General features: G+C 36.5%; 1 long non-coding RNA gene across 1 annotated transcript in view; it reads right to left on the reverse strand.

Annotated features, from left to right (window-relative positions):
- Positions 1-4,813: 4,813 nt before the first annotated feature.
- LOC141553349 (uncharacterized) overlaps positions 4,814-15,895 on the reverse strand; it is a 141,626-nt gene continuing 130,544 nt past the window's right edge. Inside the window, exon 7 of the long non-coding RNA XR_012485422.1 lies at positions 4,814-6,692. This is a non-coding gene — a long non-coding RNA (uncharacterized LOC141553349). The remainder of the gene's footprint in view (positions 6,693-15,895) is intronic.

Genomic DNA, 15,895 nt, shown 5'->3' on the forward strand with positions numbered 1-15,895 from the left:
TTGCTTTGAAAGTGTTGCCTGGCTCCAGGCTGATTCTCTTCAGTCCCACTTTTTTTTCCACTTGTTCGTAAATGGTTCATGTTGTGGACAATTCCTTAGGGATGGCTGCTCGATGCATCTGAAATGGGGAGTTTTCCTCCAACACAAATGGCTGGAATGATTGGCTGTGACTGGGAGAGGAAGTGAAATGAGAGCAGATGCTGGGCTGTCTCCTACTGCAGCCGTCTGCATTTGTATTGATCTAGAGGTTTAGACTACATTCTGGCTTTATCAGACAGTAGCATCAAGACTGCCATAGGTTGGATCTCAAACTTCCAACCAGGGAAGCACTTCTGAGGGCCCTGAGAGATAGTTAGCAATGATCCTGGGCCTGAAAAAGGAACAACTTGCCTCCTTAAAATCAGCCGCCTTGCTCCTCTGGTGAAAATGTCTTGACATTTTCTCCATTTAATAATTAAAAAAAAACTTTAAAAGTCTTCCAGAAATATATATAACTGTACTAGATTATAATGAATCTCTTATCAAGATGTTTCCAGCTCAAGAGATAGTGTTTGTGTATGTACCTATTTACATGGGCAGATGTTATTCTTGCTTCTATCAGTTATTGAGAGGATGTAATGTGAGAAGCTGCATAGCAAGGAATGATGTATGTCAATGAGAGAAAACAAACTGGGAATCCATCCTTTACTTCTTTCTGGTTGAGCCAGAAAATTCAAAAACGGATCAAAGGTGGAAAATAAAGATGTATGCTTTACTCAAATTACAAATTACAAGATCCTTAGTGTTTGGGCAATAGGTATTCAAAGCAATTCAATTTGATATGCAGTGATTTAAACACCTACTATGTGCAAGGTACCTCTGCTAAGTCCTGCATATATAAAGACAAGATGGAGAGGAGAGAACAGCAGAGGAGAAGATGAGGAGGAGAAGAGAAAGAAAAAAGGGTCTTATCTTTTGGGAGTTTGCATTCCAGTGGAATAAAACAACAGGCTGTTCATCATATAAAAACCAGTCTTAATGAAGTGGAACAATTTCCCCAAACTATTAAATTCTCTCCTCTACCTTTTGGACTCTCTGGCTCCCATTAAGATTCAACTCAAATGTTACCTCCTACAAGAAACCTTTCCTGATTCCCACATCAATTACTTCATATTTATACAGTTTGCATTTACTTTCTGTGTAGAATGTCAGCTTCTTCAGAAAAGGAGTGTTTCATATTTGGTCTTTGCATCCCCAGTGTCTAGCTGGCTCCTAGTAGGGGCCTAATTAATGCTTGATGATTGATTGATTGTTTATCTGTTGCTTCCCTCCAGGAGAATATAAACTGCTTGAGATCAAGGACTATATTCACTTTTATTTTTTTTATCCTCTATGCCTAGCATATAGTAAGCTCTTATAAATTTTTATTTAAGATTAAGCAATATAATTCTCAGAGGATGAGATATACTAACAACTAGGGAGATCAGGAAAGGCATTATGTAAGAATTGACAGTTAAACTGAGCATTTAAGAATGTTTGGGAATCAAAGAGGATGGTTATAAGTGAGCATTTCAGGTATGAGCAATAGTAGGTACAAAAACTCAGAAATGGAAAGTCCCATGATCACCCATTGTTTCTCTTTTCTCTCTCCCTTCCCCCGCTCTGTTTCTTTCTCTCTGTATATGTCTCTCTCTCTCTCTCTCTCTCTCTCTCTCTCTCTCTCTCTCTCTCTCTCTCTCTCTCTCTCTCTCTCTCTCTTCTCTCTCTCTCTCTCTCTCTCTCTCTCTCTCTCTCTCTCTCTCTCTCTCTCTCTCTCTCTCTCTCTCTCTCTCTCTCTCTCTCTCTCTCTCTCTCTCTCTCTCTCTCTTCCTCTCTCTCTCTCTCTCTCTCTCTCTCTCTCTCTCTCTCTCTCTCACCCACACACACACCCACACCCACACACGCACACATACACACAAAATGTTTCTTGCACTGCACTGCCTCAATGGGCCTTCAATATGTTATTGACTAAGCTTTTTGAGGTCTTAATATGCAATGTGAATACTTTGTGCTATTAATGAAAATAAATGGATTTTTAATGTTCCTTCTAGCAGTATGTGCCACCTTGTTTAAAAGGTATATAGGAAAATTTGCATTTGGAGAAATAATAAATTATAATAATGATCCTTTTAATGGCATCTGACATTTCATATAATCTCTCCCCTTAATTTATAACATATACTAAACAAATACATTAACAGCCACAATGGCTATTAAATAAACAAAGTACATTTAATATATCATTTAAAATAAGTTCCTCTAGAAGAAACAGTAAAATCCTTAGGAGTGGAAAGGCAATAATGTGGTATATCAGGAAACATTAGATTAGGAATTAGCATCACCCAGTTCTAGTTATTAAAGATTGTTCAAGGTAAGTCAAGGATAGCAAAGGGGATCTTAACAAAGTGCCCTCGGGATATTTGAATAAAGGGGGGATATGGATATATATGCACACACAAATACATACATATATACATATCTATATATCTATCTATATATATATATATACATATATCTATCTATCTATCTATATCTATATCTATATCTATATCTATATCTATATCTATATCTATCTATCTATATATATATATAAAATCTCTTAGAAGAGGAATAGACACGAAATTGCTTCATAGAGGAAGTGAAAAGTTGGGCTGAGTCTTAAAGAAAGAGAACTCTGACAGGTAAGAGGTGAGAATGGATTGATTACATTCCTGGAATGGGAGACAGCCATAACTAGGAGTTCTGGGAACTGGGGAAAATTCTGCTGATGAGGTTGAGGGTGGGACAACATCTAAGGTGTGATCATTCCTGAGCATGGTTAAGGTAGGCTGGAGACAGAAGTCATAGGAGTTGAAGGATTGGGAGATTGTGAGACTGGAATATTCAAAGGGGACAGAATTAGAGGAGAGAAAGCAGTAATCAGAAACCAAGAACTTATCAGGAAAAAAAAGAGGGCTCCCTGGACTTCCTTGAGCTCTGAAAAGTGTGAAGGATAGCCTCTTACAGAGATGTAATTGTTATATATTAGAGGCTGAGAGATCTGAATGTCTATACAAACTCCTAGAAAAAGTATTCTATCCTCATTGCTTCTACTTTCCCTCAGTGCTCAAGTTCTTGTAATCTGGTTTCAGATTTTTATTAGTTAAGTAAACCTTCTCTCTTTCTCAATCTTTATTATTTTTTGACCTCTCTGCTGCATTCAGCATTGTCCTAGACACATTTTTTTTTCTGTGTTTTCATGACACTGCTCTCTCTTGGTTCTACTTGTATCTGGCTGGCTCATCCTTTTCTATCTCTTTTTCAGGTTCTCCTGTCATTTTGGGGGGATGGGAGGGAAGAGATACAAGCCCTTGGGCCTGGTGGGAGAGGGAGAAAGCTCTAGTCTTTTGCCCATGGATATTGCTATTTCTACTAATTTTAGTTTGATGGAGATGCCTGGAAATTAGAAGTAGGGTTTGGGGGTGTTAAGTGATGTGCTGACTTTAATAGCTAATAGTTCAGTTTCATTGAAATATAGATTGCATGAAGAGGAATAATGGAATTAAGACTGAGAGGGTAGTTGGTAGAAGTCAAATTGGAAACTTTAAGTGACCAACAACTTTAAGTAGCCATGTGAGTGAGGAGAATTGAAATGGGTTGAAGAAATGTGGCAGAGAGAGAAGTGACAGAAATGAGAACATAATTAAACATAATGGATCTAGGAAGGGGAGAGAAGAGTCAAAGATAATTCTTAGTTGAGTAGGAAGATAGTGTGGCTCTTAACAGAAGAGAAAAACAACAGTTGAAAAGAGAAAAGGATAGAATTTGAGGGGATAAAAATGACCATTTTTGTTTTGGACAGATTAAAGTGCCAGTGGGTCATATAGATAAATATGTCTAACAGGTGGCTGGTTTGCTAGTGAGGTTTAGAGTAGATTGGAATTAGATTTGTGGATTTGAGAGTCATCCATGTAAAACTAATTGAAGTCATGAGATCTGGTAAAATCACTAAGAAAAAAAAGATAAAAGAAAAGAGAACTTAGAGAACTTTAGAAAATATTCAAACTTCAGGTATAAAAAGTAGAGAATGATTCAGCAAAAGAAGCTTAGTTTATAATTTAGTTTAATAAAACTCAAATGTGTAAATTTCCCCAATATTTACTTTGTATACAAAGGAATCTTATAACTACCTCCTTAATTGGTATGCCAAATTAGAAGAATCTTATTTTCTAACTATTCAAGAAGAATGAAGAATAAGGCTGTTATTTGCTTCAAATTATGTGTTTGCTTCAAATTATGTGTGAGGCAGTCTCTCTGTTTCTTCATTCTTTGTGTCAAATGTTTTTCTCTTTCAAGTTTATTCTTTGCCTACATTGGTTAGAAAGTTGAACACTATCTAAATCTGTTGAGATAAATTACTATCAAAAGTCCCCAGAAAGTGAGCCCTATTCTCAGAAGGTGAAATGTGAATGAGACCCAAAGCCTTTGTATCTATATGTCTTTCTATTTAGTCTTTAATCTTTTTATAAATGATCACTCTCCAATCCATCTACCCATAATATTGGGGCCTGAAAGAAATTGAGACAAAGCTAAAAACAAGTCAGGCTGAGACAAGTGTAAATTCTAATAAAATATTAAAAGTCTAAAGTTTTTGGAAAGTCCTTTTTCAGATTATTGATGCAGATAGCTAACCAATGTAACATTACTAGGTCACTGGTAAGATGGTACAATTAGTGAAATTAGAGTGGAATGATAGTTTTGGGTTTTGTTTTTATAAATCAAGTGGTGAAGTTCTTTTAGAGTTTATGCCCCACTACTCACTCTTTGGCTATCTCCACATAACACTGACTAAACTTGAGGCTGATGTCTTTCTAATAATCTGCATTTATGAACTCCTACTCCTATGCACAAGAAGAGTAAAATGCTTTTTCTTCAGCCTGCTGGGACTTGTACTCTTAACTCAGAGGAACTGGGTTAATTCAAAGCCCATACCTCTGACCAATGAATTAACTTCTCTAGCAAAGGGTTAGAATGGAATTATGATGTAACTAGAATGGAACATGTCAGGGACAAAACTTTAGTCAATTAGCTTTTCATCTCTAGATTCCTATAGGAAAGGGGTTGGTTGGAGACAGTGAATTCAAGGAGTAATGAAAAGTTTTATTCTGATTGTCTCCAGATTTGTCCAGGTTATCATAAGTTTGAAGGCCTAATAATTGCAATGTTGTCCTCTACAAAGATAATCACATTAGTCAATTCATAAGAAATCTCCTCCCAATAGCTAAACAAAGTATGTATGAATGTATTCGAATATTATTGCAGCATAAGAAAGTACCCCAAATGAATAGTTTCAGAGGGAATTGGGAAGAATTCTGTGAAGTGATTCAGAGCAAAGTGCACAAAACTAGAATAATTTATTTAATGGCAGCACTATAGAGAAAAACAACTTTGAAAGACTTTAGAATTCAATTAATGTGACGACAAACTATGAGTCCAAAGGACTAAAGATGAATCATATCACCTACTTCTTGCTAGAAAGATGACAGATAAAAAAGTTCAGAATGAAACATATATTTTAAAATGTGACCCATGTTGGAATTTGTTTGGCTAAACTATATGTATTTGCTTCAAAGGATTTTTTAAAAATTATTTCATCATGGGGAGGGGCTTGAGAAGGAGAGATAAATATTTAGCAATAAATAAGTATAATGAATATAAATATAAAATATATTAACACATGAATATTTATTTAGCAACAAATAAAAGAAAATTTTAAAAAATCTTCTCCCTAATAGAAGGTAAGCAGCCATTTGTGTATATTTTTATCACAATGTAGAAACAAGATACTGCAAAAGTAGAGCTAGGAGCTGGAAGGCTCAGGCAGGGAAACTTCCCAAATGCTTTGAATATTCCTTGTGTTAAAAATTCTTGGCTGTTTCAGAAATCTTGAAAATAAATAATACTAGCTGGCATTTATATGATGTTATAAGGCTTTGAAAGTACTTAGTCATATTATTTGAACTTTACAATAGTTCTATAAAGTAGTACCAATGTTACTTCTTCTTCCTCTTTGTTCTGCTTTTCCTTCTCCTTCTTTTTTAAAAATAGGAAACCGAGTCCCAGAGAGATGAAGCAATTGTCCATAATAATGCATGGTACACAATTTGCTAAAGGCTAATGATTGGAATCCAGGTTCAACACTTTCTTCACCTAATTGAGGCTTTGTCCCACTAACTAGATTATAATTCAGGTCTCTTTCTTTCTTCCCTTCAATTCTCCTTTCAGCCTCTGTTCCATACCTCTGGGCTACTGCACATGAGCTAATGTTCACTTAGGAGAGAATGTGAGGAAATGATGAAATGATAAGTTCTACCAAGATGGCAGAGTTAAGGCAGGAACTTGCCCAACCTCTCCCCCAAAGTAGCCAAAATCCTTTAAATAATGTCTCCAAAGCATCAGAACACCCAAAAAGATGAAATAGAACATTTTTCAGCCACAAGCAACTTAGAAGCTCCTCAAAGAAGGTCCATGACATCAGGGTGGGAGTTCCGGGGTAGGGCACACCATCACAGTCCCAGTTCAATCTCAGACCGATCTCAGCCAGACCTCTGAAGAAGCAGCAAGTAGCACTGGTGATTTCCAGACTTCTCAGTTCAGATACAACAAAGAGGAGTTGGAAGGTCATCAAAAGGTCTCTGGAAAGAGAGTGGAACCCCAATGCTCAATTCCAGTGCAAACCAGGCCCTTACCCTGCATCCAGCTTGGGTCCCAGCATCAGTGAGCATGAGTGAGGCTGAAGATTTCTGGACCTCTCAGCCCCAGGACACAAGGGAATGACTTGGAAGGTCAGTGGAGAGGGTCTGTGGAGACGGGGTGGGAATCTGATGTGTAGTGCCAACCCAATGCACCAGTGGACATCAGGGTCCCACTCCTGGCCAGCACACTAAATCTTACAGGCACAAAAAGACAGGGAACACACCTAACAGCTCCAGGGCAAAAAAGAGTGCTTGTGGTCAGATTCCTAGAAGGATTTCTGAGAACAGCTGCCTAAAACTCCTGAAGCTTGGGACAATGCATGCTCTACCCTGGAAACAGAGCCATACTTTAGTACAAAGTTAAAAGCAGAGTAATAAGCTAGCAAAAAAAGTTTCTATTGACAAGAAAAATCAAAACATACAATCAGAAGAAAACAATCAGAAAACAGTCAAAGCTCCTATATTCAAAACCTCTGAGAAAAAATAAGAATTGGGCTCTCAACATGGAAGAGCTCAGAAGGGACTTTGAAAATCAAGTAAGAGAAATAGAGGAAAAATTAGGGAAGTAATTGAGAGGTGCAAAAGGAAATAACAAAAAAACTAATGAGGAGAACAATGCCTTAAAAAGCAAAATTGGCTAAGCTGGAAAGGAGGTACAAAAGCTCATTGAGGACAATAATTCCTTAAAAAATAGATTTGAGCAAATAAAAGGTAATGACTTCATGAGAAATCAAAATACAATAAAGCAACACCAAAAAATGAAAAAAAAAAAAAAAGGAAATATGTGAAATATCTCATTGGAAAAACAACTGACCTGGAGTAGGAATCATCTACTCAGCAAAATTGAGTGTAATCCTTCAGAGGAAAAGGTGGTCATTCAAGGAAACAGAGGATTTTCAAGCATTAGTGATGAAAAGACCAAAGCTAAATGGAAAATTTGATTTTCATATATAGGACTCTGGAGAAGCATAAGGAGGTAATCAGGAAAGTGATATCATAAGCAACTTAATAAGGCTTATCTGTTTACATTCCTACATGGGAGGGTGATATTTGTAACTCATTAAAGCATTCTCATTATTATGACAATTAAAGGAGTATATATAGACAGAGGGCATAGATGTGAATTGAATTATGAAGGAATAATATCTTTTTTTAAAAAATGATGAAATTAAGGGATGAGAGAGGAATGTACTGGGAGAAAGGAAAAGGGAGAAGTGTCCAAAAAAAGGCCAAAAGAAAGTTTTTACAGTGGAGGGAAAGAGAGGGAGAAGAGGATAAAGAGTGAACCTTACTTTCATCAGAATTGACTTAAATAGGAAATGACATACACATTCAATAGGAGTATAGAAATCTATCTTACCCGGCAGGAAAATAAAAGGGGAATGGGATATGGGAAGGGGGAGGGATAATGATAAAAAGGGGGCATATGGAGGAGGAAGTGATCAGCAGCAAAATACTCTGAGGGGCAGGGTGAAAGGAGAGAGAATAAGAGGGGGAAAATACAAATAGCAATAGTAATTGTAAAAAAAAAAATTCAAAGCAAGTTTCTCCAAAGGAATATTATTGTTCTCTGGAAAATGATGAGCAGGATCCTCTCAGGAGGAAAAAAAAAACTGGAAAGTCCTCCATGAACAAAGTGAAATATACTGTGTGCAAAGTAATAACAATGTGCTGAGATGACCAGCTGTAAATGACTTTGTTATTCTCAGTAGCCCAATCATCCACACCTACTCTAAATGACTTATGATGAAAAATCCTAATCATACCCAGAGAAGGAACTAATTGAGTCTGAATGTAGATCAAAGCATTCTCTATTACTCTCTCTCACTCTTTTGTTTATTTTTAATTTAATGTTTCTTGAGGGTTTTTATTTTCATTAGGGTGGGAGAGCTATGTTTTCTTCCACAATTTGACTTTTATAGAAGTCAAATTGCAAATATGCAAAATGTTTTACATAATTTTACATGTAGTTTCTTAATTGTAGGGGGAGATAAGGGAGAGAACCTAGAACTCAAAAAACCTTAAAAACAAATGTAAAAAATTGTTTTGATTGTAACAAGAAAATTATTGAATAAATAATAATCTTTTTAAAATGAAATGAGAGAAGAGGAAAACTTTACATCAGTCAATCCTATTGTCAAAAACAAATGGTTTTGTGGCAGACGAAGGGAAGAAGTTGGAAGTGAATGGCTCCAATAAGTTTTGGAATTTTTAATATATTCTAGATTTCCACGCCATTATTGCTTTCATTACCATCAAGATTGATGAAATAAATCTGATCTCTGTTGCCTATTTTTGATTCAGGCAAAAAAAATTTTTAAACCATTACCTACATGTTAGTCGTCATCATCATCATCATCATCATCATCATCATCATCATCATCATCATCATCATCATCATAATTATGATAGATTGCATTCTTCCAAAGGCAGATTGCATTTTTCCTGCTCAATCTGCTAAGACTCCATAACAATATATAGAAAAGGAACTTCGACTTAATTTGCTATATCTTCTATACATGGTATACCAAAAGTCTTAGTCTAGCACTTGGCATAATGGCTACACAAAGTAGGTGCTTAGTAAATGTCCATTGATTGGTTGATTTGGAAGCTTTAATAGTTAAAACTTAGTCTTTTGGGACACCCTGTAGTACACATGTGGGATATGTGAAACATACAGAAATAATAGCTAATATATATGTACATGTATTTCTTACTAAGTATCAGGTCCTGTGCTAAGAACTTTACAATGATTGCATTTGAACCTTACAACTCTGGGAGGTAGGTGCTATTATTATCTGAATTTTACAGATGAAGAAACTGAAGGACTCAGAGGCTAGGTGACTTGCCCAGAATCACACAGTTAATAAGCATCTAAGGCTGTATTTGAATTTTTGTCTTCTTGACTCTAGGTTCAGCACTTTACCACCTCTCTGCCCCCTTACAGTCACAAAAGTAACAAGTACAGCTTCTATTCAGGTAATATTTTAATATTACAAAAACTTGTAACAATCTAACTGTAAGATAATAAATACAAATATAAAACCATTTGAAGTCATTACAATTCTATCTAAAGATCTACCTATTATTGTTTTTTCTGTTACATGTGACAGGGTTTTTTCTAGAAAATATTTGTAGGAGGAGAAAAACAATTTCCATAATATATAATATGTCTTCAAGTTTCCTTGAACAGAGTAACAAATGCTCATATTCTTTCCTCTACTATCCTTTTAAGGTAAAGGGTTCTTAATTTGGAATTCAAACCTGGGAGAGGAGAGGGATTCAGATCCATGGGCAGATTTCAGGAGGATACAAGAATTTTAATAGAAAAAGAAATTATATCTTTATTTTCACTGGCTTTTAACAAATCTAAAAACATTATTCTGAGATTATTATTTTAAAACATTTAAAATATCATCCCGAGAAGGGGTCCTCACATTTTACCAGACTGCCAAAGTGTCCTTACAAAAAAAGGGTTGAATGCTTATTTTAAGGGATCCAAGGAGGGCATCCATGTTCTTTGAGACAGATTCAGGGGCAAAGGAAGGGCTATGTCATATGAGGGAATCTGCACAAAGCTTTTTTTCCAAAGACCTTCACAAGATGAATACAATTATAACTAGTCAGAAAATAAAATTATTCAGAAGTAAATTCTCTTAACTTCTTAGTAGTATATTATGTCAGATGTCAATAATTAAGAGGGATAGACAAATAAACTTTCAATAATTTTTCAGTGTAGTTTTTCAATAACAAAGATCAAATATTTCATTCTAGAAATACCAATAACCTCAAATACTAACAAACTAAAAGAACTTCAAGAGAAACAAAATATCAAGAATTCATAAGGAAAAAGAACACTATTCTTCACCAAAGCATTCTTCAATAGCTATGAGAAATCTAGAACTAGAAGAAATTTCCACCAATCCAACCTCTACCATTTTATAGATGAAGAGATTGAGGAAAATAAAATGATTTACAAGAAAGTTTACAGAATCTCAAGAGTAAGAAGGGACTTCAGAGACCCTTTTATCTAATGAATATTCAATCAAGAATCCTCTTTGCAATATTCACAACTAGTCATGTAGATTTTGTTTGAATATCTCCTGTGATGGGAAATTTGTTACCTGTCTTAAGAAGCAATAAATCATTGAGAACCTATGTACTGAGTATGGAAATAGGAAGGTGGACAAAAGTATCATGAAAATTAACTTGGCATAGACTCTCACTCCTTCCTCTAAAATAGGGGAATAGAACACATAATTATTCCAATCTGTTGTCAGTTTTTGACAAAGACCCTAGAGGAGAATAGAAAGTTTTTAATTTGATTGTCCAAATTTACCTTATAACAGCCAAATATTGTTGTTATTGCTTAGTCATTTCAGTCCTATCTAACTCTTTATGATCTCTTTTCAGAATTTTCTTGGCAAAAATAATAAAGTGGGTTGTCATTTCCTTTTCCAGTTTATTTTACAAATAAGGAAACTGAGGCAAAGAGAGTTAACTGATTTGCTCAGGGTCACATAGCTAATAAGTGTCTGAGGCCAGATTTGAATCCAAGACAATGAGTTTTTCCTGACTTTAGCCCTACACTTTATCCACGGTACTACCCAGCTTTTCAAACAGCTTAAATGAGTAGCCACAAATCCAGTTCACAAATAAGGCCATATTCTTTATTTTGTTTTAGGAGTTCAGTAAATTTGGCTCTTTTTAGAAGGTTGGAGCAAAGGAATGTTTATTAAAGTCAAGAGAATAATTTCTTACTGAGGGCAGTATATACCATATCCCATAGCTTCTTGAACAGTGGGACTGAATGTAGGGGTTGCAAAAAATTTGGCAACAGTAAAAGGTAAGAAATATTCTGCCGAGATTTAATTGTTTATGTAAAAATAAACAAGTAGAATCACCTCATTAGCATGTAAATTTGCTTTTGTCTTTAATAAATAGTAAAATTATATGTATGCTAAAGAATTGTTTTAAAATAAATTTCTTTGTGATTTATTATCAATAAATGTTTGATTTGTATACCTATTCTAAATACCTATAGCCGGATCATATAAAAATTTCTTGGGTAAAAAAAGGGTCACAAATTGAAAACATTTTTTTAAAAATGTTATATACCAATATAATATTACATTATATTATACTGATAACATAATACCAATAGAACATTCCAATACTATATCCCATTACTCTGGGGGAGGGGAGGAAATAAAACAAACTATAGCTTGGTGATATAAATTCTGTAGCACTAATAATAGCTGACATTTATATAGCGCTTTAAGGTTTACAGAGTGCTTTGCATATATAATCTTCTTTGAATTAGTAAAGCAAAGATTCAGCTTCAAGCACTCCCAATAAAAAAAATTCAAATTATGTAAATCAATTGCAATTGAAAAGAGAGAACAGGAACAGGAGAAAGAAGAGGGAGAGAAGCTATAGGAGGAAGAACAAAAGGATAGAAACTTTTAATGAGTTGGAATAATACCAATGTATTACCTTCTATTATACACTCAGCCAAAGATTCTATGTAAATTTTATTGTGTCCCTCTCCCCAGTGATATGTTTCATCTGCCTCTCTCTTGTGTTACTACTGATCTTGTTGAGCAAAAAGCCAATTTCTTCTTGATTTAAAGTGCTTTTTGCTTTTTGAATGGCTCCTAATTTTTATGATGCTTCAGTTGATGTCACAGTCATAGAATTTAAAACTACAAAGACCTTAGGGACCATGTGGTCTAACCCTCTCCTTTGACAGACAAGGACACTGAGACCCAGGGAGAAGAATAAGTAACTTGGAAAGACCAAAAAGCAAATTTCCTATGTATCAAAAGAATACATTGATAAGAGTCAAATATCTCCATTTATTTTGTTTGTGACATGCTAAATACCTATTATTATGTTAAAAATAACCACCTGGACTGTGCCTTAAATAGATTAATTTTGTATCTGAAACAAAACTTCCAGTAGTCCTATAAGTGGGTCACTATAGTGAGTCTAGCTTTGTCCAAATAATAAAATTATAATATTCAATAGAAGTAATTATGATCTTTCTCTCATGAGGTTTCAACTACTTAAAATCTTGAAGACACCATCATTAAGCAATTAAACTGGTAACTAATGTGCCCATATATCAGGCAGTGTAACTAAGGCAAGGCTTGTCCCTTCTAATTGCACACATTTGGACCCCTAAACTCCCTGGCTACTATTGGGCTTTTCCCCATAAATCCTCTTTCTCACACACCAGGTATATAAATCTCCCTCTTTTCCCCTCATTTAAAGAGGACAACATTAAGACAGTGAGCTGACTGCCTTCTTTCATATGTTTTCCTATTAAAATAATCACCTGGGAGCAAGAGCAAACTGGAAAGAGGCCTGAGGAGTCCCCAAGGTAAACAAAGCCCCATTTCAGCTGACACATTAGAAAACTGTTCAACTGAGGTGTACTTGAGAAGGCCTCTGCTTGTACAATATTTCAGCCTGACACCACACTATCATTAGTGAGTGTTTCCCAGGGAACAATTAATCCTTATTTTGGAGAAAATGTAGAGAAAGCAAGAAAAAGCACCAACTCCCCAGAAGGATAAAAATTTGCATTGGAAAACATACCCCAGCCCACCTTGCCAGGGCAGTAATATGCACCAGGGGAAGGCAAGTTTCTCACTCCACACACCCCCATTCCCTCCTACTCCATCACCTTTCCCCCTTTACAAATCTCCTTCAATCTCAACAAAAAGTCCTTTGTAGAAGCCTTACTCCAATCCGCAGAGACTGTCACATGCCCCTCGGAGTAGTTGTACTAATGCAGCAAGGCATCCCTCTGGAAGGGAGAGAGGTAGTCCATGTTACAGTATTCCATCCTCCTTTCCTTTCTCTATGCTACTTCTTCCCTCTTCTCCTCACCTGTTCTTTGAGAGTCACTTCTTTGAGAGCTGTTATTACCTTAAGTTTTTAATTTTTTTCTTTTTAGCTTTGTCTTTCAATTCCATTTTATTTTGGAAGGGTTAGCAGAGACCACAAACAACAGTAGCATTAAGGTAGCCAAGGCAACTGGGCTAGGAGGGGTCTGATTTCCTAACCCCTGTGGGGTTGGGGTAGGGGGGAAGGCAGCTCTGTTTTTCTCTCTGTCTCTTTCCTAGCACAGCCCTATGTCTGTGGGATGCACCTTGTCTTTTTCTATTTGGATGAAGCAGACAAAAGCTACTTTTCTGGGTTAGTCTAATTAATGAAAATGCCGGTTTAGAGGTAAGTGATGGGTCTAATAAAAGTGAGGCAAAGGGGGTTAAGGGGATAGGATGGAGAGAGAGGAGGAGGAGGATAGGGTTTTTTTTTAATGAAAATGTGGGCCTCCTCACTGTAATTCCTCCTCAGCTGCTGCCTCACAGATGGACCTTTTAATTGAATTTCCTTACAGGCCTGAGGGAGGGAGTTCATTTCAGGTCAGGTGAGGCAATTGAAGTGAATCTAATGGTTTTAGTTTCTTTTCACTGGGAGCATAGAGAAGGGGGGGAAGGGCTGGTGCTAATGCTTGTTTTGCTTCTCTCTGTCACAGGAAGGAAGGAAGGAAGGAAGGAAGGAAGGAAGGAAGGAAGGAAGGAAGGAAGGAAGGAAGGAAGGAAGGAAGGAAGGAAGGAAGGAAGGAAGGAAGGAAGGAAGGAAGGAAGGAAGGAAGGAAGGAAGGAAGGAAGGAAGGAAGGAAGGAAGGAAGGAAGGAAGGAAGGAAGGAAGGAAGGAAGGAAGGAAGGAAGGAAGGAAGGAAGGAAGGAAGGAAGGAAGGAAGGAAGGAAGGAAGGAAGGAAGGAAGGAAGGAAGGAAGGAAGGAAGGAAGGAAGGAAGGAAGGAAGGAAGGAAGGAAGGAAGGAAGGAAGGAAGGAAGGAAGGAAGAAAAGCCTCCACCTTTACCAACATAAGAATGACTACAGAAAGCTGAATCTGAATCCATGGCATAATTGAAAGGGTGCTATTGGCTCTGTGTCTATAGGTTTTAAGTTCAAATTTTGCCTTTGATGCTTACTACAATAGCTATATATCTCCCTGAACATCAGTTTCCTCATTTGTAAAATAGAGGTCCAAATTACCTGATCTCTGGGATCCCTTCCATCTCTATAAATAAGATCCCTAAGCTTTTAGGTCTCTCCTGCCTCCCAGAATGTGCCACTACTGTAAAGGTACCAAAAAACCTAAGCAAGATCCTTATAATCAGCTGGGGAGAGAAGACTTGCACCCAAGAAAGAATTAGAAAGTAATACAGTAATAATAACTGACCATGGTGCTTAATGTGCATTAATCTATTGCATCTTCAAAACAATGCAAGATAATTTAAGTATTAATCTCATGTTCATTTTACCTTTAGAAAAACAGACTCAGAAAGATGAAGTGACCTGTTCATGGTCATATAACTAATAAGTAGAATAAACAGGATTGGAACCCAGAACTTCTGGGTATAAATTCAGGGCTTGGTGCACCACATTCCTGCCTTTGAACTAAACTAGAAGAAAAAAAAATCAAGGCTAATGTGCTTACAGAATATATAGATGATATTTATTAGAATGGTCAGGTAAGGCAAAGAACAATGCTGGCTACTGCCATTAGGAAAAGCTTCATGGAGCAGATGGCACTTGAGCTGGATCTTAAAAGGAAAATAAAACTTTATAGGAAAGGAGAAATCAAGGAACATTGTTAAGAAGGTGGAGAAGCAGGACCTCATCTGAATTTCTCCAAATTCCCCTCTAAATAACTTTAAAATCAAATCAAATTCTAGAATGGTAGAGTAAGAAAAAAAAATCAGGGTAAAACAATACTCCAGTCCAAGACAACTTAGGAGGTTGGCAGAAAAATCTGTCACACTAGGGTGGTAGTCAGGTCCAGACCATTGCACAGCTTGCACAGATGCAACTCTAGTAGCAGACTTCGGGGGCAGATTCAACAAAGGGAACAGTAGTTTCAGTCATTTTCAGCCTAGAAATGATAAGAGGGTCAGACAACTAGTAAGAAAGAGAATGCAGGAGACCTTTTCCTAGAATTGAGCACAGGGCTCTGTTGCATGTCCCATGGACAGGTCCTGGTCACAGTTTCAGGGTGAAGAGAAGCTTCTAGTTCTTGTGGCCACAGAGGAACAGAATCCCTAGTCACAGTTTCAAGGTGGAGAA

The sequence above is a fragment of the Sminthopsis crassicaudata genome, chromosome 1, assembly GCF_048593235.1.
Source record: "Sminthopsis crassicaudata isolate SCR6 chromosome 1, ASM4859323v1, whole genome shotgun sequence".
NCBI classification, from domain to species: Eukaryota; Metazoa; Chordata; class Mammalia; order Dasyuromorphia; family Dasyuridae; genus Sminthopsis; species Sminthopsis crassicaudata.